The 22587-nt window shown below is 48.9% G+C and overlaps 1 protein-coding gene across 6 annotated transcripts in view; it reads right to left on the reverse strand.

Moving 5' to 3' along the window:
• The window catches only part of KANK4 (KN motif and ankyrin repeat domains 4), a 78186-nt gene that overhangs the window by 43190 nt on the left and 12409 nt on the right, over positions 1-22587 (reverse strand). The window contains exon 1 of one of the 6 annotated variants that reach the window (XM_053575262.1): positions 3021-3197. The exons of 4 other annotated variants lie outside the window; for them this stretch is intronic. The gene's annotated coding sequence lies outside the window, so the exon portion shown is untranslated. Of the gene's footprint in view, positions 1-2415; positions 2473-3020; positions 3198-22587 lie in introns of those variants that run through there. One more of the 6 variants, XM_053575263.1, reaches the window with a different exon arrangement.

The raw sequence follows: 22587 nt of genomic DNA on the forward strand, positions 1-22587 counted from the left end.
TTGAGAGGAGGCTTAGGCTGGTCTTGAATCCATGAGCTCAGGCGATCCACCCACCTTGGCCTCCCAGAGTGCTAGGATTGCAGGCATGAGCCACCAAACCTGGCCAAGCCCATGTTGATTTGCAAATGTCACCTGTAAGCCAGCCCAGTTTGATGACACCCTGAGTGACCCTCCAGTCCCCTTGTGAGGGGATACATTCTGACCAAAGCTTCTCTGCTTCTCCCATAGTGGACATGAAAAGCCTTCTGGGTGTGGAGAGGAAAATGGCTCTCTCGTTAGGCCTCCTGGCCCACTGGACAGCTCTGGTGCTCCAAGTCTGCACTGGTAGTGGCCAGGCCACTGGGCAGCTGGGCCTCTGGCTGCCTAGACTCTCATGGTCACCCTGGGGATTTCAATCGCACTCCCTGCCTCTGGTTAGAATTGGGGTTCAGCTCATTGAGCAGCAGATAATGAGACTTTACAGAGCACATATTAAGTCACGTTTCATTAAAAAGAACTCCGTAGAGACCTCTGAGATTCCTCTTAGACTCGGATTTTTCTAAAATCAATCCTGTCAAGGCTGCAGAAGTTAAATGAAGCTGATATCCCCTCTTTGAAGAAAGGTCTCGGCAACTGTTTACCCTACAGGGCTCGTAATGTGGGAAGGAAAGGAAGGGCCTGCCGTGTCACAGGTCACCACCACCAGCTCCACCATCACCTCCACTTGTCTCCATGGTTCTGACAGCAGACACCTTGGAGTTCAGCGAAGGGGGTTTCCTTCAACTGGGTGGATGCTTGATGCGGCTCGGGGAGCAGCAGGAGGAGCGTAACTGTCCCCTCCACACACTCTGCTTGTCCGCAGTACAGCCAGGTGGGAAGCATAGCTTTTTTTTTTTTTTTTTTGAGACAGAGTTTCACTTTGTCGCCCTTGGTGGAGTGCCATAGTGTCACAGCAACCTCAAACTCCTGGGCTTAAGCGATTCTCTTGCCTTAGTCTCCCAAGTAGCTGGGACTACAGGCTCCCGCCACATTGCCCAGCTATTTTTTTTTGTAGTAGTTGTCATTGTTGTTTAGCAGGCCCAGTGCAAGTGGCTGGCACCCTAGCTGCTGAGCTATGGGCGGCAAGCCTGAAGCATAGCATTGTTGGACAGAATTCCCCTTCCGAATGGAATTTCATAACCCTCTGGAGCATTTTAAAGCTTGATCTAAAACTATTTACTACTCATTCTGTTATGCTGTAACCTTGGCATTCGGAACCTTTTAATACCTGGTGTTGATACGTAACTTTGTATTTGTTTATGTCCTATCCCAAAGTCAAGGGTCGCCAGTTAGGGTCCCACCTCTTTCCTTAGCTCATCAAAGTCTAGATGTTTTGAGTGTATGTAGTTTATCTCCCCCAGCTCTTCTACCCTACTAATTTGTAAGCTTGTGAAGGTCAGAATTTTTGCAAGACACATTTCTGTGTCACCCCAGTTCCCCGTGTCTACCACATGTCCATGGTTCTTGAATGAACAAAGGGAACAAAATGATGTCTTCAAATGCCGGGGAAAGAAATTAACAGGTGCCACGCCCTCACTCTGGGAATTGGGTACTGGGTACGGTTTCTCATTTCACTCTCATCCAAACAATCCTGGGAAGTAGGAACCACATCAAGCTACAAATGAGGAGGCTGAGGTACAACATCTATCGTGGCCAACCCAAGCAAGACAGCGTGACCCCGCTATCCCATACCATCTTTCAAAGCCTGAGAGAGGCCTTGAGAAGGTGGGGACCGAAGAGGCCGTCTCTGGCAGAGAGAGCTGATTGTTCCCAAGTAACTACCAGGCAGCTCCAGCAGGGCCCACCAGGAGCACGGACTGTCCCCAGCCAGCCCGACTCCTAGCATTTCCCCACATCTCCTCTCCACATTTATTCTTTTTATGATGCTGTTTTTTTCTTTCTTTCTTTCTTTTTTTGCAGTTTTTGGCCGAGGCTGGGTTTGAACCTGCCACACCTCTGGCATATGGGGCCGGCACCCTACTCCTTTGAGCCACAGAGGCCCCCCTATGATGCCATTTTCAACCTTATTTCTAACCTCAAATTCAAACACATACAGAAACTCTCCCTTACTTAGTCCTGAAGCTGAAACCTGCTTTTGCACTTTTGTTCTCCTCAAAACTGTCTTTATTCTGCAATAATAAAAATGCCATATTTCATCCCAGAACTGGCCGCATGCCAAAATAAATAGCACCTTGGATTTCCTTGAAAAGAGAGCTTGCCTCAAAGCACAGCCTCACTGCCACGAGAATTCTTAGAGAATGCAACCTTACAAAGTCAAATATTTAGCAAAGTGGTTCACCAAACAGCAGCCCTGCCAGTCCTTGGCTGATCACTGCAAAGACAAAATACTCTTTCCAAAACAGGAAAAAAACAAAACAAAAAACAACACACCCATACCTGGGACCAGTCCTGTGAAGATGATGAGAGCTTCCTGCACCCACATCCCAGGACCCCGGCTTCTGAGTGTCAATGTTCCCTGTGCTAAGAAGCAGGAGGCATCTGACAGCCACTTCTTAACATAGAGAGGGCTGCAGCCTGGCACCAGGGAGGTGAGTCTAGTCCTGAGAAAGATTCTGCCAATGAGTTCCCCAGAGGCCTCACTTCCCACCAACTTGGGAAGCAAAGAGATAACTCGAGCTAAATTAATGAAACCTCATTAACTCCATTCCCACTTTTTTTTTTGCGAGTATCTGTCATTTTTGACTGCATTGCAGCAGCTGCATCTGGAGCTGCAGGGAGAAAACAGTCGGGAGGAAAGCTGAGCCATTACCTGCCCTCGCGTTTGGGCTGCAGGAGCGGAGCTGACTGCTCCTGCGCGGTCACACAGCCCTGCTTCCCTGCGGTTAGAGGGCTTGGTCAGGTGATCCGTGACCTTGCTGAAAAGCAAATACTGACTTTCTTTTTGCTCCTGGGAATAGGTGAGTAGGGTCAGAGAGGAATTCACTGCTCAATCAGCTATTAATGGACTCTGCAGAAAGAGGAAGAATGCTCAAATCCATCACCTGGAAACCAAGTTCCCGGAGCTGCCATCCTTCCGAGAGACACATCTGAAGACACCTGGGCAATACACAACCTTCCTCCTCGGCCCCTCTGAAGCCGGCAGCCCATGGGGCAGGCATGATTAATTACGTTCTTCCTCTCTCCTGCCCACAGCTGATGAATTTGCTCCTAACCAGGACGCAGCCTCCTCATGGTTGCAGCCCTTCACAGTGCATGGCTGTCTTCCTGGCTCTGCTTTAGAAACCCCCTCTCAGGGGCGGCGCCTATGGCTCAAAGGGGTAGGGTGCTGACCCCGTATGCCGGAGGTGGTGGGTTCAAACCCAGCCCCAGCCAAAAAAACTGCAAAAAAAAGAAAGAACCCCCCTCTCACCCCCTCCTCCTGGGATCCCAGGACCACTTGGAGCCTCTGAGCCTCTGATCCTTAAATGAATGGAAATCTGTTGGCAGAGCGGAGACAGGAACAATGACCGGTAATTCCAGGGCCTGAGCTTCCTGCAGCTCTACCAATCTGTTGCCCTTGAGCACCAAAACGAAACGCACCGGTTCTGGCAGGAAGAGAAAAGCAAGGAAGTACCTGCTGTGATGACCAAATTACCGTGCAGTGGTCCAGCTCCGGGCAGGGATTCTCACAGCAGCAGCGGCAGCGGACTAGAGACTTCAGAGGGGTGGGGTGCAGGAGCAGGGGAAGGGGAAGGCAGCCTGGAGGAGGAAGGACTCAAGAGTGTCCCAGGCAGGCACTGAGGAGTCTCTGTCCAGCCCAAAGCTGCCGCTGTGCTCTGGAGCAGAGGTAGCTGTGGGGCGCCGGCTCCAGACCTGGACCTGGACCTGACAGTGATCCTGAGGGGAGGGGGTGGTCGGAGAGCACCCAGGCTCAGCTAAGGGGTTCCAGGGACCTTGTCCCCTGACCTCCCAGGGCTTACCCAAGTGGGGCTGTTCCAGGATGTGCAGCCCGTCAGTAGAGCATGTCAGAAGCGGCTCTGACCTGCAGAGACCAGGACTGTGGGTGCGTCTTGCCGAGGCAGGTCCTGTCTAACCCATGCTGAACTTGATGCTGGCACAGGGTGTCATCCTGCAACGCTGCCTGCACCAAGCCCAGAACGCTGGGAAAGGACTCCCCACCCCGTGAACCATATCTTCCTCACACCAGTGCTCACGGCAGCAACAGTCCCAGGGCAGAAGGCTGTGTTCTTCCCACTGAACTGCATCAAATTCCTTATTTTCCTTGGAAGATTCTAGAACTTTTTTTTTTGAGACAGAGCCTCAAGCTGTCGCCCTGGGTAGAGTGCTGTGGTGTCACAGCTCGCAGCAATCTCAACCTCTTGGGCTTAAGTGATTCTCTTGTCCCAAGTAGCTGAGACTACAGGTGCCTGCCACAGTGCCCGGCTATTTTTTGGTTGTAGTTGTCATTGTTGTTTGGCAGGCCTGGGCTGGATTCGAACCCGCCAGCTCCTTAGCTGCTTGAGCTACAGGTGCCAAGCCAGATTCTGGAGCTTTTGCTCAAGATAGAGGTTAAGAGACTTTCTGAAGCGTGTGGGGTGATGTGATGGCGGGCAAGTCCTCAGAATGCCAATATCCACTCTTCTCAATTGTTGAAAGTATTTTTTTTGTGTTAACTGAACACACAGACGGAACCATCAGAATAAAAAAGAACCAGAAATGCAACTTGAACTCTAAGGCTACAGAAAAATTGACTGAGGAGCAAAATGCTTCTCGGATACTTTTTACCGTGACCACTGGCTATCTCCTCTAACTGGCTAGAGACCACCAGAGGCACACAGCACCTCTCTAAGGGACAGAGTGGGGAAAACTCCCACTCTTTGTGTCTCTGTGTGCTCGAGACAGGCACTCTCCCTCCCAGGATAAACTCTTCCTTATCTGGGGCAAACAGGTGAGTGGCTTTCTTTTGGAGTTGTGCCTTTCCTGCAGGACCCCACATTCCTGGGGCGCTGGGCCACCTCTGCCCGGCCAGTTCTTGCCTGTCCTTTGAGCCTCCATGCAGACATCTCCTCCAAGCATGACGGCCATCCTTCCTGCTGCCGTGCCCCGTCCGCCTGCCACTGCAGCGGGCGGCCCCGTGTGTCTGTCTGCCTGGCCACATCACAGGCCGGCTGCTCCGTCAAGTTTGCGAAACAGAATTACTCACAATCCCTCAGGCTCTATTTCTTATTTTTATTTATTGTTCTTTCTTTTTTTTTTTTTTTGATACAGACTCTCACTCTGTTTCCCAGGCTAGAGTGCTGTGGTGCCATAGCTCACAGCAACCTCAATCTCTTGGGCTCAAGCCATCTTCTTGCCTCAGCCTCCCAAGTAGTTGGGACTATAGAGGTGTCTGTTACAACGCCCAACTAGTTTTTCTTCTATATTTAGTAGAGACAGGGTCTCGCTCTTTCTCAGGCCGGTATTGAACGCCTGAGCTCAAGCAATCCACCTGCCTCAGCTTCCCAGAGGGCTGGGATTACAGGAGTGAGCCCACCAATCCTTCAGGCTCTAAACACAGGTTCCCTCTCCAGACACGCCCACAGGCTCTAGGCCTCTCACCAGATTAAAAAAGGCTGTAGAATAGCCGGCCTCTGTGGCGAGTGCCTGTAGTCCCAGCTACTGGGGAGGCTGAGGCAAGAGAATCGCTTAAACCCAGGGGTTGGAGGTTGCTGTGAGCCATGTGACGCCACAGCACTCTACCGAGGGCCGTAAAGTGAGACTCTGTCTCTACAAAAAAAAAATATAAATAAATAAAAATAAAAAAGGCTGTAGAGGAGGCGCTGTTGCTCACGAGTAGGGCGCCAGCCCCATATGCCAGAGGTGGCGGGTTCAAACCCAGCCCTGGCCAAAAACTGCAAAAAAAAAAGTGTGTAGAATGAGGACAAGAAATACAGGTTGAGTCTTTTTTTCCAAAATGATAGAGACCAGAAGTGTTGGGGATTTCAATTTTTTTTCAGATTTGGGAATATTTGCATATCCATAATGAGGTATCTTGGGGATAGGGTCCAAGTCTAAACACAAAATTTATTTATGTCTCCCATGGATAGTTTATACACATAGCCTCAAGGTAACTTTTTAATAATATTTTAATAATTTTGTGCATGAAACAGACTTCTGACCTTGACCTGTCACAGAGCTCATGTATGGAATTTGCCACTCGTGGTGTCATGTCAGCACTCAGAAAGTTTTGGATTTTGGAGCATTTTGGATTTCAAATTTTCAGATTAGGGATTCTCAATCTGAAGGAGTCCCCCTATAGAAGACAGATATATAAAAACAGCACAGCCACACCCACGCCAGTTCACCAAGTCCCCGACTTCTGCAGGTTGCCTTCGGGGGGTGTATACCTGTGTGCAGCTCTGGGACAGGTACTGTGCTGTCTACCTCTCTAGGAGAAAAGAAATTCTTCTTTCTCACTTACCCAGGACACTCCTTTGTACTCCACAGCCGAGCAGAGAGGTGAGGGAACAGTACAGTTACCCTCCATTTTCCAGATGAGCAGTCTTGTTCTCGAGGTTACAGAGCTAAAAAAGGGTCAAAGCCTCACCTCAAACCCAGATAGTCTGCCTCCCTGTCCAATACTCTTCTGATAAAATCACCCAGCCTGAACTGGCACGCCGTCGAGTGCAGACGAGACAGAAATAGGACAAAACTTTGACGCTGGCACTCTCCAGGCAGAAGGCGGCCTCACCTTGATGGAAGGTCTTCCTGGGAAGCTGCAGCCGCTTTCTCCAGCAGAGTCTTTGTGCTTTTTTGTTTTGTTATTTAGTTAGTTAGTTAGTGGGTCTTTTTAATTTATTATTTGTTTATTTATTATTTATTTATTTGAGACAGAGTCTCACTAGGTCCCCCTGGGTAGAGTGCTGTGGTGTCACAGCTCACAGCAACCTCAAACTCCTGGGCTTAAGCAATTCTCTTGCCGCAGCCTCCCAAGTAGCTGGGACTACAGACACCTGCCACAACGCCCGACTATTTTTTTTCTGTTGTTGCAGTTGTCATTGTTGTTTTAGCTGGCCCGGCCCGGGCTCAAACCCTCCAGCCTCGGTGTATATGGCTGATGCCCTACTCACTGAGCTACGGGCGCCGAGCCTGCTTATTTATTTTAGAGACCAGGCTGCCACCCTGGGTAGAGTGCTGTGGCATCACAGCTCACAGCAGCCTCCAACTCCTGGGCTTAAGCGATTCTCCTGCCTCTGCCTCCCAAGTAGCTGGGACTACAGGCGCCCGCCACAACGCCCAGCTATTTTTTGGTTGCAGCCGTCATTGTTGTTTGGCGGGCCCGGGCTGGATTTGAACCCGCCAACTCAGGTGTATGTGGCTGGTGCCTTAGCCACTGGCGCCAAGCCAATACCTAGGGATTTTATATTTTTATAGCTATTGTAAATTATATTGCTCTTTTTTTTTTTGAGACAAAAGTCTTACTCTGTCACCTGGGCTAGACTGCTATGGCATCAGCCTAGCTCACAATAACCTCAAACTCCTGGGCTCAAGTGATCCTCCTGCCTCAGCCTCCCTAGTAGCTGGGACTACAGGCGCCCACCACAAGGCCTAGCTTGTTTCTCTATTTTTAGTAGAGACAGAATCTCGCTCTTGCTCAAGCTGGTCTCTAATTCCTGAACTCAAGTGACCTTCCCACCTCAGCCTCCCAGAGTGCTAAGATCACAGGCATTTGGGTGCCTGGCTGAAATGCTACTGATCTTTGCATGTTGATTTTGTATCCTGCAATTTTATTGGATTTGTTTATTAGTTCTAACCGTTTTTTGGTGGCCTTTACATTTTCCAGGTATAAGATCATGACATCTGTGAATAAGGTTAATCTGACTTTTCCCTTTTTTATTTCTTTCTCTTCTCTAACTGCTCTGACTGTTCATATTTGCTTTTATTGTCCTATCCACGAAATATTGCCAAACCCAACGTCGTGAAGATTTCTCCCAGTGTTTTCTTCTAAGAGCAGTATAGTTTTAGCTCTTTAGTTTTGGTCTTTGATACATTTTGAGGTAATTTTGTACATGGCATGTGACTATTCAGTTTTCCTTGTTGAAAAGGCCACCATCTATTTTTAGAACATTTTTATCAGCTCAGAATGAAACCCCATCCTCCTGGGCGGTCTCCATCCCACTGCTCAGCTGCGGCCCTGGACAACCACTCATCCTCCTTCTGTGTGTACAGACCTGCCCAGCCTGGGTCCTGCAGACAAGTAGAATCACACACTGTGTAGTCTTCCGCGACCAGCTTCTTTCACTTAGCATGAAGACTTCAAGGTTCATGGGGGCTGGAAAGGACCTTTTCGGGTCGTCTAATCTAACCCTGTCTCCCGTGTTACACAGCATCTTGATAATCGAGTCCGTAACAGAGCCCAGCCCTGTCCTTTCTTCCTTGATAACGATGACCCTAGAAACATCACAAAGCACAAGGAGGTGTGGCAAGTCCTCGGCAGGAACTGTACTCTGAGCCTCTCTAGGCTTCATGTCCGCCCTTACTCAGGCTATGCCACCTGGCTGGACCCTGTCTCCCCACATCACCGCTTGTTAAACCCCACCCATGCCTCTCAGCCTGTCAGATGCCACCTCCCCCCTCCAGGAAGCCATCTCGAGGGTCCATTCGGGTGTAATTCTTTCTCCTCCGAAATCCCATCATACAGAATCACTATTTCACCCGTGTGAGGTCACATAGCCTTAGAGATTCAATTTCTTTCTTTCTTTTTTTTTTTTTATCAAATCATAGTTGTGTACATTAATGCAATCATGGGGTACAATGTGTTTTTTTTTTTAGAGACAGAGTCTCACTTTGTCACTCTTGGTAGAGTGCCGTAGCGTCACAGTTCACAGCAACCACCAGCTCTTGGGCTTAGGCAATTCTCTTGCCTCAGCCTCCCTAGTAGCTGGGACTACAGGCGCCAGCCACAACGCCCGGCTATTTTTGTTGCAGTTGCCACTGCTGTTTTAGCTGGCCGGGGCCAGGTTCGAACCCACCACCCTCAGTATATGGGGCTGGTGCCCTTCCCACTGAGCCACAGGCGCCGCCCTAGAGATTCAATTTCTAACCAGAAGAGCCTTCCTCCAGTTGACAATGACAAATCTCCACACTGGTGGGAGGTGAACGGACACTGACAGCCTTTGGAACATTTCAGTGCGAGCTACCCGGACGAGTCCAGTGTCATCTTTTCTACTTGAGGAGAGCAGCTGGCCACTGGCCTGTTTCTCAGTGGCAAGAGTCAGAATCCATCGAATGCTGCTTTTCCTACAGACTGAGACATCAGCAGATTAATGGCCTCATCTCACGGCACCTGTCTTGTCCCGCCATCTATCTTCCTTTCTGGATGATTGTCTGATGACTCTTGCAGGACCGAAAGCTCCTTAACAGTGAGAACCAAGCCTTCTTCACCCAAAGGCACTAGAGATGCTCCTGCTAACATGTGTTTCAGTTCTTTAAATTTATAATTCTCACAGGGGAGTCTCTGGGCTAATGGTAAGGATTTCTAAAAGACTCAAAAATGGGCTCCAAATACGTGTATTTTCTTCAGTTCTCATGCAAGTGATGCAATTATATGGGATTTCGTTTTTTTTTTTTTTGGCTGGGTTTGAACCTGCCACCTCCGGTATATGGGGCCGGCGACCCACTCCTTTGAGCCACAAGCGCCGCCCGGAGGATTTTGTTTTTTAAGGAACTAAGAAACATAATACATGTGTTATTAAGGTTAATAAGCCTGGGCATTAATAAACACAAATTAGTTTCAGAGTTTACAGAAAACATGAATTCTCCATAAACAGCAGCGCAGAACTTTTGTGTATGCAGTCAGGCCAAGGACTGAATTCCTGCAATTTACAGGAAGGGCGTTTTGTTATTAGTACAGAAGACATTTGTTGTGCTCTCTTCTGCTCGCCTACACTTCACGAACACCCGTCCTGTGTTCGGGTTACTGCCCCCTGTCAGAGACCCACCTCCCAGGAATCCACAGTGCCGAGCTCCCTTACAGCCAGGACTCAGGTGAGGCAGGAGAGACACCGAGGCCAGACCTCAAATCAGAGGAAAGCAATCTGGAAAGGGGAGGACGGCAGGCGAGTGGTTCTGGGGATGTGGAATGGTGTCCAGCTCCTTGCTATCCTGTAATAAATTGCTCTTCTACATCAGCCTGCTGGAGTGAGGGCTGCTGTCTGCAGCTATGACCCTTGACTGCCACAGCACAGCACCAGCACTGTCTTGGCTTCAAACTGCTTCTGTCCATTGATCTACGTCACTTACACATTTACTTCTAGGAGTTTCTGTTGACTGATGCCCTGAGTATCTGCTGCGTTACCACTTGGATTATTTTTTTCTTCCTCTTATTCTTTCCTCCCTACTGGACTCAGGGGCCACCAGGCCCTTTGCTCCATCGAACTGGGCCACAGTCAGGAGGGCTTAGGAACCACCACATGGAGTAAATGCTTCCCGGCATTCAGCTCATGTCCTCCCTCCTGGGTCACATCAGTGAAAGCATCTTGAGGGTGCTCTTGGACACCCTCCTAGGGGTGCCTCTGCACCATGCTATTCGGACAGCTCCCATTCCAGCGGCATTGTCCCTGGTCAGAACCCAGTGGAAGGCGTCCCTGGCATGAGCCTGGCTCCACGGTATGAGGAGTGGTTTAGGGCTTGTCTGGGCCACGGCAGCTTGGCTCACATACGCACAGCCTGCACTTTCAGGAAAGTCAGTTTAAACCAAACTGAGCCTGACAAGTGATCCCAGATGTCTCAGTGGAGCAAGGGAAGTTTCCAGATTTTTCAGGTGAGTCGGAAGACTTTTATGACTATTTCACAAAGCCCCACAGAGCCCTCTAGCAAGTTTAGTCTTACAAGAAACGGGCATGAGTGGTGTGGGTCATGTGAGCAGCCAGGAGCCGCAGCATGCCTGCCCAAGAAGGATGGGCAGGAGGGAAGGGAAGGATGGGCAGAGAGGGGCCAGAGCGGAGGGACGGGAAGGGCACAGGGCTTCTCTCAACTTCGACTTCTCCCCCAGGGAGACGGAGTTCTTTCAGCGGCCCACCTGGAACGCAAAGGAAGCCCACGCGTGGCTGTGGTCTAGGCACATTTTGTTTTCATGTGAGCAAAGTCACTAAGAAACGATGCTGCCAAAATTCATATCCTTGGTTAATTCACGCCACAACAGCTCAAAAATATCACAGAATGGTTAGACACGTGGAGCACAGTGTGGCAGATTTTATTAGCTACCCTCTGCTCACACCTTCTCTCCCAGCCACCCAGGTTCCTCTTTGCACTTCTGTGTCCCTCATGGCACAGCCCCAGGCCTCAAGGTGGAGAGTGCTCCATTAGCCTTGTCGGTCACCTACTGTCGGGAGAGAGAAGCACAAACAGGGGCCTGGACATCACCCGCACTTATGGAGGGGAAACCAAGGCTCCAGGACTTGCCCAGGCCCCACGGCAGGGCCAAGGCAGAGCCTGCTTTCTGGATTCCCCACCCAGGGCCTCCTGTTGTTATGAGGCCCACGCTGCTGGTGCTGGTCCATGGCTTGGCATGGGAGGACAGAGAATTAATGGCTTCTTTACAAACAATGTAGCAGGTGTCTCCAGTTTAAACATGGAATAATGGCGTTTTTATTGTGCCAAAGTATGCCAGAGAAATGCTCATACTCCTGGGGGTGACCTTTGCTTGCAGCCTCTGGTTACGGGGAAGTGCTATGCATAACAATAAAAACAGCTGCCTCAGTCCTGGGTCCCAGCTGACTCAACCTGCAAAGGAGGCAGAGAGGCTGCTGGTGGCCCAGCCAGCGAATTCAGTGCTCAGAGAAACAGCAGTTAGGTAGAAAAAAGTAATGGGAAGCGATCCAAACCTTTGCTGCAGTCTCTAGGGAAAATACCAGAAGGCAAGTGCATTCTTAGCACAAAACAAGTCTTGAAATTTTTCTTTCCTACCTTTGCTATTCTCAGCATCTCTTTCCAGCAGAGCACCTGCTCCAGCAGCAGCATGCTCCCTTTTGCAAGCTCTCTGTGCTGGCTCTTCATGCCCTTGTCCCCCATCCAGGCATCTACCCCCCATCACATCCTCTTCCAGTCTCTCTGAACTCTTCCCATATAGACTCCATCCTTAGTCCAGGATAACCCTGATCTGCATAATAATGGAAGGGCCAATACCCAAATTAGCTATGCCAGAAATTTCCTTCCAAGGAAAGTACTTAGAAGGCTCTACAAGAAGTTCGAAATACTCATGTTAATGGTTTTATTCCCTATACACTCATTTTACATATTAGAAAACTGAGGCTTAATTATACTACTACCCCGTTTCCCCAAAAATAAGACATCCTCCGAAAATAAGACCTACTTACAGGAAAGATAAGAAGTCCCCTAAAAATAAGACCTAGCACATCTTTGGGAGCACACCTTAAAATAAGACACTGTCTTATTTTTGGGGAAACAGGGTAATACTAATAACAATACAGACTATTTCTAATAATTAATACTATTGGTTGAGTGCGGTGGCTCACACCTATAATCCTAGTACTTTTGGGAGGCCAAGGCGGGTGGATTGCTTGAGCTCAGGAGTTCGAGACCAACCTGAGCAAGAGCGAGACCCCGTCTCTACCAAAAATAGAAAAACTAGCCAGGTCTCATGGTGGGCACTTGTAGTCCCAGCTACTTGGGAGGCTGAGGCAGGAGCCTTGAATCCAGGAATTTGAGGTTGCTGTGAGCTAGGCTGACACTACAGCATTCTACCTAGGTGACACAATGAGACTCTATCTAAAGAAAAAAATTATTATTATTACCTAGACACTGTCCTTCCTGTATTGTACAAATGCTAACTTATTTAATTTCACAACGACTATAGATAAGGCGGGTGCTATTATATCTTTTTCACAGATGATGTGTTCAGGGGCACAAATCTGGGTAAGTGGCAGGGTTGGAAGTTAAATTGAGCTTTGTCTGACTCCAGAGACCAGGCTTCAGCCACTGAGTTCTCTGCATTTTGGGTCCCATTTCTGTAACTATGATGCAAGCAAAATCAGATAAGAGGATTTAGCAAACGAATGAATCTAGCATTAAATTCCATCCTAAGCGTACTCATTCAATATCCGTTATTACTGTAATACAAACAACATGTTTGGGGGTACACTAGGTCTGTAAATAAGATAAATTGGTTTGTGGAAAAACAGCCTGAAAAATGCAACGGCTTTCTAATCAACTTAAAATTATTTAATCAATAAAACACAATTACTTTTCAAATAATCTTTGAAAGTTCCAAGGAGTCTTGAGGGGTTTAATTGCTATTTAACCAGATAGCTGCAGTTGAGTTTCACAGATATCAATTTTATATAAAACGCTCTCTGAAGATCTAACACTGTGTTAAATTTTCCATTAGAAAGACATCTTTTCAGGGTTATGGATTACAAATTAATTTCGTTTCTCTGTCATTCATCAGACAGGGCAGGGGGAGGCCTCCCTGGCTCCTGCCTTGTTAATTCCTGAGACTGATGTATCTCCTACCAGTGGGGCAGTTTCCCCCGAATCTCAGGGCTGCTGCTGCCAGTGACCTGGCGGAACCCAAGTCCAGCCTGGCTTTCTGCTCATGGTTCAGGCAGATATAAACCACCAGTCACCTTGGGCGGAGACATGAGCCAGAAATTTGCCTGGATCCCACTCACATCTACTAGCTGTACCTACTCTGAGAATCTGCTCTACCCTGCCCTGCAGGTGATTTTTACACACACTGCATTTGAGAAGCACTGCCCCAGCCTACTGTTTAGTACAAAACCATTGTTCCCTGCTTCTCAAATTTCATGTACATTTCCTGGGGACCTTAACACGCAGTGCTGATGCAACAGGTTTGCAGTGGGGCCTGAGAATGTGCATTTCCAACTAGCTCTTGGGAGGTGCCCGTCTGCTAGTCCCAGCACCAAGTAGCAGGGTGTGTGATCAGGGTGTAGTCTGGCTGGGACGGGTGGGAAGGAGCTCGCAGGCCCAGGCACACCTCCCAGCTCCGGGCTTGCAAGCTGTGTGATCATGGGCAAGTTGTTCTGCCCCCTGAGGCAGCGCCCTCACCTACAAGGGGGTGTCAAATAGTCTCTCCACTCTGTTAGGCTGTTCCGATGGCCATAGGCCTGTGTTTAACCCAGTGCCTGGCACGCAGAGAACACTCAAACAGAAGCCGGGGTTGCTGCTGTATGAGGAAGAGAAGAGACTTGAAAGTGCTCGGCCGTTGTTAGTTATTTCATTATGATTCGTTGAGTGCTGTCCCATGGCGTATCAGGCACTGTGCCAACTGTCACACAGCCATCAGGTACTCTTCCCAGAGGCTGTGTGCGAGGTATTGTTTGTTCTGTTTGACAAGATTAGGATGCAAAAGCTTAGAGAGGTTCAGTATCTTGATCAAAGTCATGAAGATAGAAAAAGGCAGAGCTGGGGCTGAATACAGGTGTTCCTGCCTAGACTGAGGCATGGCTCTGCCCACACCTGCCTGAGTCTGGGTAGGGTGTGGGCTGGCAGGAGCAGGGTGTGGAGACAGAGCCTGGGCTGGGGCAGATGGAGGCTTCAAGGCCTGAACGCTGGGAGGAGGGATCACACCTGACAGGAGGGGGCACTCAGCCGTCAGGAGCAGAGCCCAGAGTGAGAAGGACGGCCTCTCCACGGCTGCCTCCCTTGTGCTCAGTACAATGCCAACCATGGAGCTGCTCCATAAAGATATACTAGTTTAATTAACGGATTACTTAATAAATAGATTAATTCATATTTTGAAGGCAGCAACTGATTTAAAATGGGTAGGCGGGATGCATTAGAGAGGGAGAGAGATGTTCAACTTCTGGGCTTTTCTTCTTTAAAAGAGGGAGCAGTTCAAAACTGAACAACTGGAATATTTCCCTTGGAGTGCTGCCCTGCACACAATGCCTCCTTTTCTTCCCAGGTCAGAAGGCATTTGGGGCCCAGCCCCTCGGCACTCGTGAGCAGCCTGGAGCCTGCCGGACACACTCGCCCACTTGTGCCCTGCAGCACGAAGACTCTGCCTGCCAAGCCCAACACAGATGCGTCCTTCACACAGCCTTCGTGTGTGTGGTTTCAGCGGCTCCCACTGCTGAGAGGCCCCTCCAGGGCCAAGTGAGGCTCCTGTGGCTGGGGCTCCCCACTACCATTCACAGACAGACAGCAAGGTCACGTCCACAGGCCATGGGCAGGACGTGGACAGCCCAGCAACCCGAGGAAAGTAAAAGGAGCCTTTTCTGCTCAAAGGGATGTTCAATCCTCCATTCATTGGAAATTACTTCTCTGGCCCTTGGCTAGGTTCTATGGATTCAGGGACAAATTATGATGGGATTCTTCCCTTTAAGGAAGTCACCATCCAAAACAGGAGGCAGACATCTAAACAAGGACAAGGTGTCAGGGAGGTGTGGCTGAAGCCTTTCGGAGGATCGGAAACAGATGTGGCATTTGAACTGCGCTTTGCAAGATGAGTAGAAGTTTGTGAGACAGACGAGGGAAGCAGCTCTTTAGTCCTGAGACAAAAATGTGTGTGGTGGGCTTGAGGAATGCCCAGTGAACGCGGCCCAGACTGCGGGGTGGGCCTGAGGAATGCCCGGTGAACGCGGCCCAGACTTCAGGCTGGGGGAAGAGGACGGGAAGGCAGGCCTGCGAGTCAGCTCATCTGACTCGAGCTTCTCAAGAGGGAGGAGCAAGACGGAAGCTGGAGTCTGGATGCAGCTCTGACTGCAGGGCAGGGGCTGTGCCCCCCGATTCTGGTCTGTTAGTAGACACAGCACATATTTACAGAATGCACACCTGTTTTTGAGAGGGAACAAAGAAGTAGCAAGCCTGGCGAGAAATCTGCCCAGACTTAAATGTTTTTCCCTAAATTCTCTTACTTGGTTTTCTCTTTTAAGAGCACAGCTATTTTTCTTCTTCTTTATTGAACCATCGCAAACGTACGTAATTTGACATTGCAGGAATAATTACATATGTCTCCTGTGCGGCAGGCTCATGAGTGCTGCCTCTGACAACTGAACAGTGCCTTCCATGCTCCTGCTGCATTGCCCGAGGGCACCCATCATGTGCTGAGCACACAGTAGGTCCCATGGAAGCAGAACCAGGAAACAGACTCACCGAGCACAAGGACTGGACAGCCTCTGGCAATTAACTGGTCCAACTCCCTCATTTTACAGTAGGGGAGACTGAGATCCAGAGAAACGGAAAAACGTATGCTCTGTCTGAAGACGTATGCACGTTCCTACTGCTAGCCCATTTCACAGCAGGGACCTGGGCTCAGTCAAGACTTTCAAGTGCTAAATTCCTTTTATTTAAAAGCCACCTGGTCTGCGGTAGTTCATCAGAGCAGCTCAGACAGACCAAGGCAGAGATTAAGTAACTTATCCAGGTTGGCAGTTGGAGAAGCTAAGACCGGAAGCCGAGAGCTCTGGCTTTGGATTCCATGACTTTTACCCAAAGGCCTGGTTTCATAAAGAGAGTTTCTGGAGGTAGAAAGGGAAGGCTTTGAAGGCTTGGCTTTGGCAAGAAAGAGGAGGGTAAGAGGGGAGAGGAACAGTGGGTGGGGGGACTGAAGCCACGTGGCTCCACCTTCTTTTTTTTCTTTTTAGAGACAGAGTCTCTCTATGTCACCCTCAGTAGAGTGCTGTGGCATCACAGCTCACAGCAACCTCCAGCTCTTGGGCTTAGGTGATTCTCTTGCCGCAGCCTCCCGAGTAGCTGGGACTACAGGCGCCCGTCACAACGCCTGGCTATTTTTTTTGTTGCAGTTTGGCCAGGGCTGGGTTTGGACCCACCGCCCTCGGTATATGGGGCCAGCGCCTCACCAACTGAGCCACAGGCACTGCCCGGTCCACCTTCTCAGGAAGAGATCAAAGGTGAGAGTGAGAGAGATGTGAATGGATGGAGGACTCGAGAAGCACATATGAGGTTTGCACAGTCGGTGAGAGACTGGGTTAAGACCAATAGCAGCGTGCCAAATAGCTGCTGAGGTCAGAGGGCATGGACGTACAATGGGCCTGGCAGTCCCAAGGTGGGTCAGAGGAATGGGAGGCCACAGTTTAATCCAGGAATAGAGAGCACAAAAGTACAAAAAGGAAAGAGGGGAGATTGTAGGGTCCAAAGGAGGACGTACGTAGCTGGCTTAGCTGGGAGGGGGACATTTTCAGAGTCATGTCATCCATCTGACAAGCGCAGAGGTGAGGACAGGGCAGGCAGTGGTGACGTGCTGTAACTAAGGCCACCTGACCAGGCACCCCACCCAAAGACATCTGATTACAAAGGTGCCCCAAGCACTCTGCCACTCATCCCAAAATAATTCTTCCTGGGCTCGGCGCCTGTGGCTCAAGCGGCTAAGGGACCAGCCACATACACCTGAGCTGGCAGGTTCGAATCCAGCCCAGGCCCGCCAAACAACAATGGCGGCTGCAACCAAAAAATAGCTGGGCATTGTGGTGGGCGCCTGTAGTCCCAGCTACTTAGGAGGTGGAGGCAGGAGAATTGCTTGAGCCCAGGAGTTGGAGGTTGCTGTGAGCTGTGATATCATAGCACTCTACCCAGGTGACAGCTTGAGGCTCTGTCTCAAAAAAAAAAAAAAGATAATAATAATAATTCTTCCTGGTTTAACAGTGAAGGCTCACAACTCTCCTGCCCAACACTGTGGCCACCAGCTCCTGTAGCTGCTGAGCACGAGAATGGCCCATCAGGATTGCGACGTGTTGTGCGTCTGGATTTCTGAGACGCAGCGTGAAAAAAGTGAATGTAAAAGTCTTTTTTTTCTTTGATTGACATGAGAATATTTTGGATATATTGGGTTTAAAAATATTGAACTTAATTTCGGCTGTTTTCTTTTTAGTTTATTTAATAGGCTACTAGAAAACTTAACATTTGACTCAAATTCTGTTTCTATTGGCAAGAGCTGGTCGAGGAGGCAGTGATGATATTAAAGCCCAGATGCCATTTAAGCAGAGGAGTTGATCTGAACAGTTGTCTCAGCTACTCTGAGAGAACAGACAACGCAACTGTAAGTTTGGATTTGTTGGATACGGGACATGTGACCTGTATTACGAAAGCGATCCTCTTTGGGGTAGCACCAGATTTTATGATGTTCCCCTGATTGGGGCAAGAAGAGGCCAAACATCCAAAATGCTGAAAAGGAGCCCTCCAGTGATGCCAAGGACCCACTTCCAATCCAGGATCCTCCCCTCCAGGTCCCAGCTCTGCACTAGACCTCCTCACCCCCACCCCAGGTGACCTCCAAATCCACCTCCTCACTTGCTCCCACCAGCACACTAAGCCAAATAATCTCACAGTTTTCTAAAAAGAGTTTCCCAGCTGCCCAGAGCCAGGCCTGGTTACCCCTCTCCCCTAAACCTCACTGCTGGGAGCTTCCTGCTGATAGGATCCCTACAGCATGTCCAGGCCAGGAAATCCAGATCCTGAACCAGATTTGTCCGGTTTTGCTATGTGGGTCTGAGCATCCCCAGGGCTCTTCACCTGCTACTGAACAGCCCTGCCTGACTCTACCCGCTGCCGGGGGCTCAGTGAGATGTGGGAGGCAAGTGATTCATTTAAGACAGCGGTTCTCAACCTGAGGGTCACGACCCCTTTGTAACAATGAAAATACATCCTGCATATCAGATATTTACATTATGATTCACAACATTCGAAAAATTACAGTTATGAAGTAGCAACAAAAATAATTTGATGGTTGGGGGTCACCACAACATGAGGAACTGTATTAAAGGGTTGCGGCATTAGGAAGGTTGAGAACCCCTGGATTTGTACTCTAGACAGGAAAGAGAAAGGGGAGAAGGGAAAAGGAGGGTGCAGGAAGGGGTGCCAGTCACAAAAAGTAAAAATCTCCCCCCTCCTTCGTACTAGGAGGGGCTGATGTACCCCCCAGGGCACCCCCATCTGCCAAGAGCCAGCAGGTCAAAGCCTTTCTAGCGGAGAACACCACCTACCTGGCTTCAGGAATTTTCCTGCAGTTGAATAAATAAAAGTGATTCCTGGGAAAATGTCCTGAACAAAACCTGAACACAGCCTTGAATGAACTGCTTGAGATTTTCACGTTGCTCTGCACTGCCAAAAGGAGGGGTTTAAACTCCTCTGTGAAAGTCACAATTTATCCCAGATTCCGCCCTCTCTGAAGACTCCCCTATCCGGGCCAGGGTGGAGAATGAAGAATCCAAAGAATGGGGGAAGGGGGCAGGTGCTTTCTGTCAAGGTGCAAGGGGCTTGATCACCAACACCCCAAACTCTGCACATTCACATTTTACTCATCCTCATTCAGTCTCTGAAGGAAGAAATTTTTTTTTTTTTTTTTTTGAGACAGAGTCTCACTCTGTCACCCTGGGTAGAGTGCCGTGGCGTCACAGCTCACAGTGTTAGGTGCATGAGATGAGACCCCTAGACAAACTGAGTAAGCCAAAGGAGTCTTTTATGAAGACTGGCCAGCCTGACGGCCCCCTTGAGTCAGAGGAGCAGCGGTGACCAGCTTGAGGACAGAGTTTTTATAGGGTAATTTATGCAAGCTAAAAAACAATACAACCGCTATGTACAGAAGCAAATTTATGGCACGTATGGTTAGTAATAGTTACTGGTCAACTAGTTCAGCAAGAAAAGTATTTTTTAAAACAATGGAGTCAGCAGGACCCTAAGGTGCCAGTGGTGCCACAAAGGAGGCCTCATCCTGTTCTCCTCATCTTGGCCTCATCACCTCATCCTTCTTGTTTTTACTTTCCCCAGTGTTTGGGAAAGGAGGGTGGGGTATCAGTGCTGGTGGGCTGAGTCTCCTCTTGCCCACCATCTCAACAGCAAACTCTTGGGCTTAAGCGATTCTCTTGCCTCAGCCTCCCAAGTAGCTGGACTACGTACGGTGCCCGCCACAATGCCTGGCTCTTTTTTCTTGTTGTTGTTTAGCTGGCCCGGGCCGGGTTTGAACCCACCAGCCTCGGTGTATGTGGCTGGCACCATGACCATTGTGGTATGGGTGCCAAGCCTGAAGGAAGAATTATTATTCCTATTTCACAGAGGAGGAATGGAGACTTGCAGCAGTGCGGGGGTGGGGGTCAGACCACCCCCTTCTACCCAGTAATGTTCCCATCACAGGCTTTACACAGGTTGAAACGAAATACGATGCTGAAACATGTTCCAGATAGAGTGTCAGGAGAAAAACACAGCGGGACAGCATGTGAAACCCCATTTTTATGAACTAGAACAACACGTTCCAAACTGTCCACATGTCCTAACCTCCAATAGTTTTTTGTTTTTTTGAGATAGAGCCTCACTTTGTCACTCTCGGTAGAGTGCGGTGGCATCATTATAGCTCACAGCAACCTGAAACTCTTGGGCTTAAGCAATCCTCTTGCCTCAGCTTCCCAAGTAGTGGGAACTACAAACTACAGGCACTTGCCACAATGCCCTGCTAGTTTTTCCACTTTTAGTAAAGACAGGGTCTCACTCTTGCTCAGGCTGGTCCCAAACTCCTGAGCTGAAGCAATCCACCTGCTTCGACCTCCCCGAGTGCTGGGATTATAAGCGTGAGTCACCGTACCTAGTTCACCACCAATTCATGAAAGTTTGCAGTTTTCTCCCATATCTGCTTCTACATTATTTATTTATTTATTATTATTATTTTTTTTTTTTTGCAGTTTTTGGCCAGGGCCAAGTTTGAACCCACCACCTCTGGCATATAGGGCCGGCACCCTATTCCTTTGAGCCACAGGTGCTGCCTGCTTCTACATTATTTTAAATGTTTGCTGTTAACTAGTATGATATGTACAATAATTTGTTTTTTTTTTTTTGAGACAGAGCCTCAAGCTGTCGCCCTGGGTAGAGTTCTGTGGCATCACATCTTACAGCAACCTCAAACTCTTGGGCTCAAGCAATTCTCCTGCCTCAGCCTCCCAAGTAGCTGGGATTACAGGAGCCCGCCACAATGCCCGGCTATTTTTTGGTTGCAGCCGTCATTGTTGTTTGGTGGGCCCAGGCTGGATTCGAACCTGCCAGTTCAGGTGTATGTGGCTGGTGCCTTAGCCGCTTGAGCCACAGGCACCGAGCCAACTATAATAATTTTTTAATAAAAATTTTCCCAACGGAGTTCACTGAGCCTTTCGAATTGTAAAGGCCCCTCCCCCAACACACATCCCAAAATTACAAAAAAAATTTTTGTTTTGTTACCAATTGAAAAACCCACACATATGCAGATTTCATCTTGTCTTTCACGAGTTCAAAATTTTTTTTAATACAGTCTTGTACTGTCACCAGGATAGAGTGCAGAGGTATCAGCCTAGCTCATGGCAGCCTCAAACTACTGGGCTCAAGTGATCCTCCTGCCTCTGCCTCCCTAGTAGCTGGATTACAGGTGTGCACCACCACACCTGGCTAATTTTCTATCTTTTGTAGAAATAGTATCTTGTTATGTTGACAAGGCTGGTCTGAACTCCTGGGTTCAAGCTATTCTGCTGCCTCAGCCCCTCAAAGTTCTAGGATTATAGACATGAGCCACAAGGCCTCACTTAGAGTCCAACTTTTTAACCTTAAGAGGTTAATAAAGTAAGGTAATAAACATCATACAGTGCAACAAATATTTGCCAAGGGTGGGTGTGCTGCTGTCCTTCTCCAGCAAAGATGCCAGATCCCACAGCTGAGAGCAGCTAGCAAAAGCCCCCCCAGTCCTTCCCATCTCTCCAGACGCCCCCGTACCACCCTTCACCTCCTCCAGCTTCCCCCCAAGCCACCGTGCGTCACGCCCCATCTAATTGCTTCTTAGTTCACAATTCTTTTTTTTTTTTTTTTTACAGTTTTTTGCCGGGGCCCTAGGTTTGAACCCACCACCTCTGTTATATGGGGCCAGCGCCCTACTGCTTGAGCCACAGGCACCACCCTTAGTTCACAATTCAAATTGTCTCAAGGAGCTGTAAAATGCATCCCCTAATCCAATACAGGGGTTATAGTGAAAATAGTTTAGAATTTCCTTTCTCCTCCCCTGTAACTCATTACCATTTTATTTGGAGCTTTCTGAGCACATTGTATTAACTCTGGAGCTGCTTTAGGGTGGAGAGTTCAGATAAGCTAGTTGCTGTGGGGTGTACAGTTTACCTCTGGTCAGGTGTGGCCACGTGGAGATTAATTCAAGGCTAGTGTCACCAGAGTGTCTGGTTTGGGTTTTTTTTTTTTTATGGCCAAGAATATGGATTTATGCAAAATCTGGTTTTTAAATGTTGACTGAATCTTTCTTTTTTTCTTAAAACTATGCAGGTCAAACAAAACCCTAATGCATACCAAGTGCCACCCATGTGACACTAGGCACGGAAGTGGCCTCGGTTCCCTATCTAGCCTCATCTTCAAACCCTCTGCCCCTCACCAATGCCACCCACACTCACCTGTGCCCTGTCAGCACTGTGCTCACAACTCACCTACCCCCTAGGACACCCTTTTTGTCTTCCTCATCAAGTCCTCCCATCTTTCAATGATTTACACAAATTGTGCCTTGTCTCAAATCTTTTTTTTTTTTTTTTGAGACAGAGCCTCAAGCTGTCACTCTGGGTAGAGTGCCGTGGCATCACAGCTCACAGCAACCTCCAACTCCTGGGCTCAAGTGATTCTCCTGCCTCTGCCTCCCAAGTA

Source organism: Nycticebus coucang, chromosome 22 (assembly GCF_027406575.1).
Source record: "Nycticebus coucang isolate mNycCou1 chromosome 22, mNycCou1.pri, whole genome shotgun sequence".
NCBI lineage: Eukaryota > Metazoa > Chordata > Mammalia > Primates > Lorisidae > Nycticebus > Nycticebus coucang.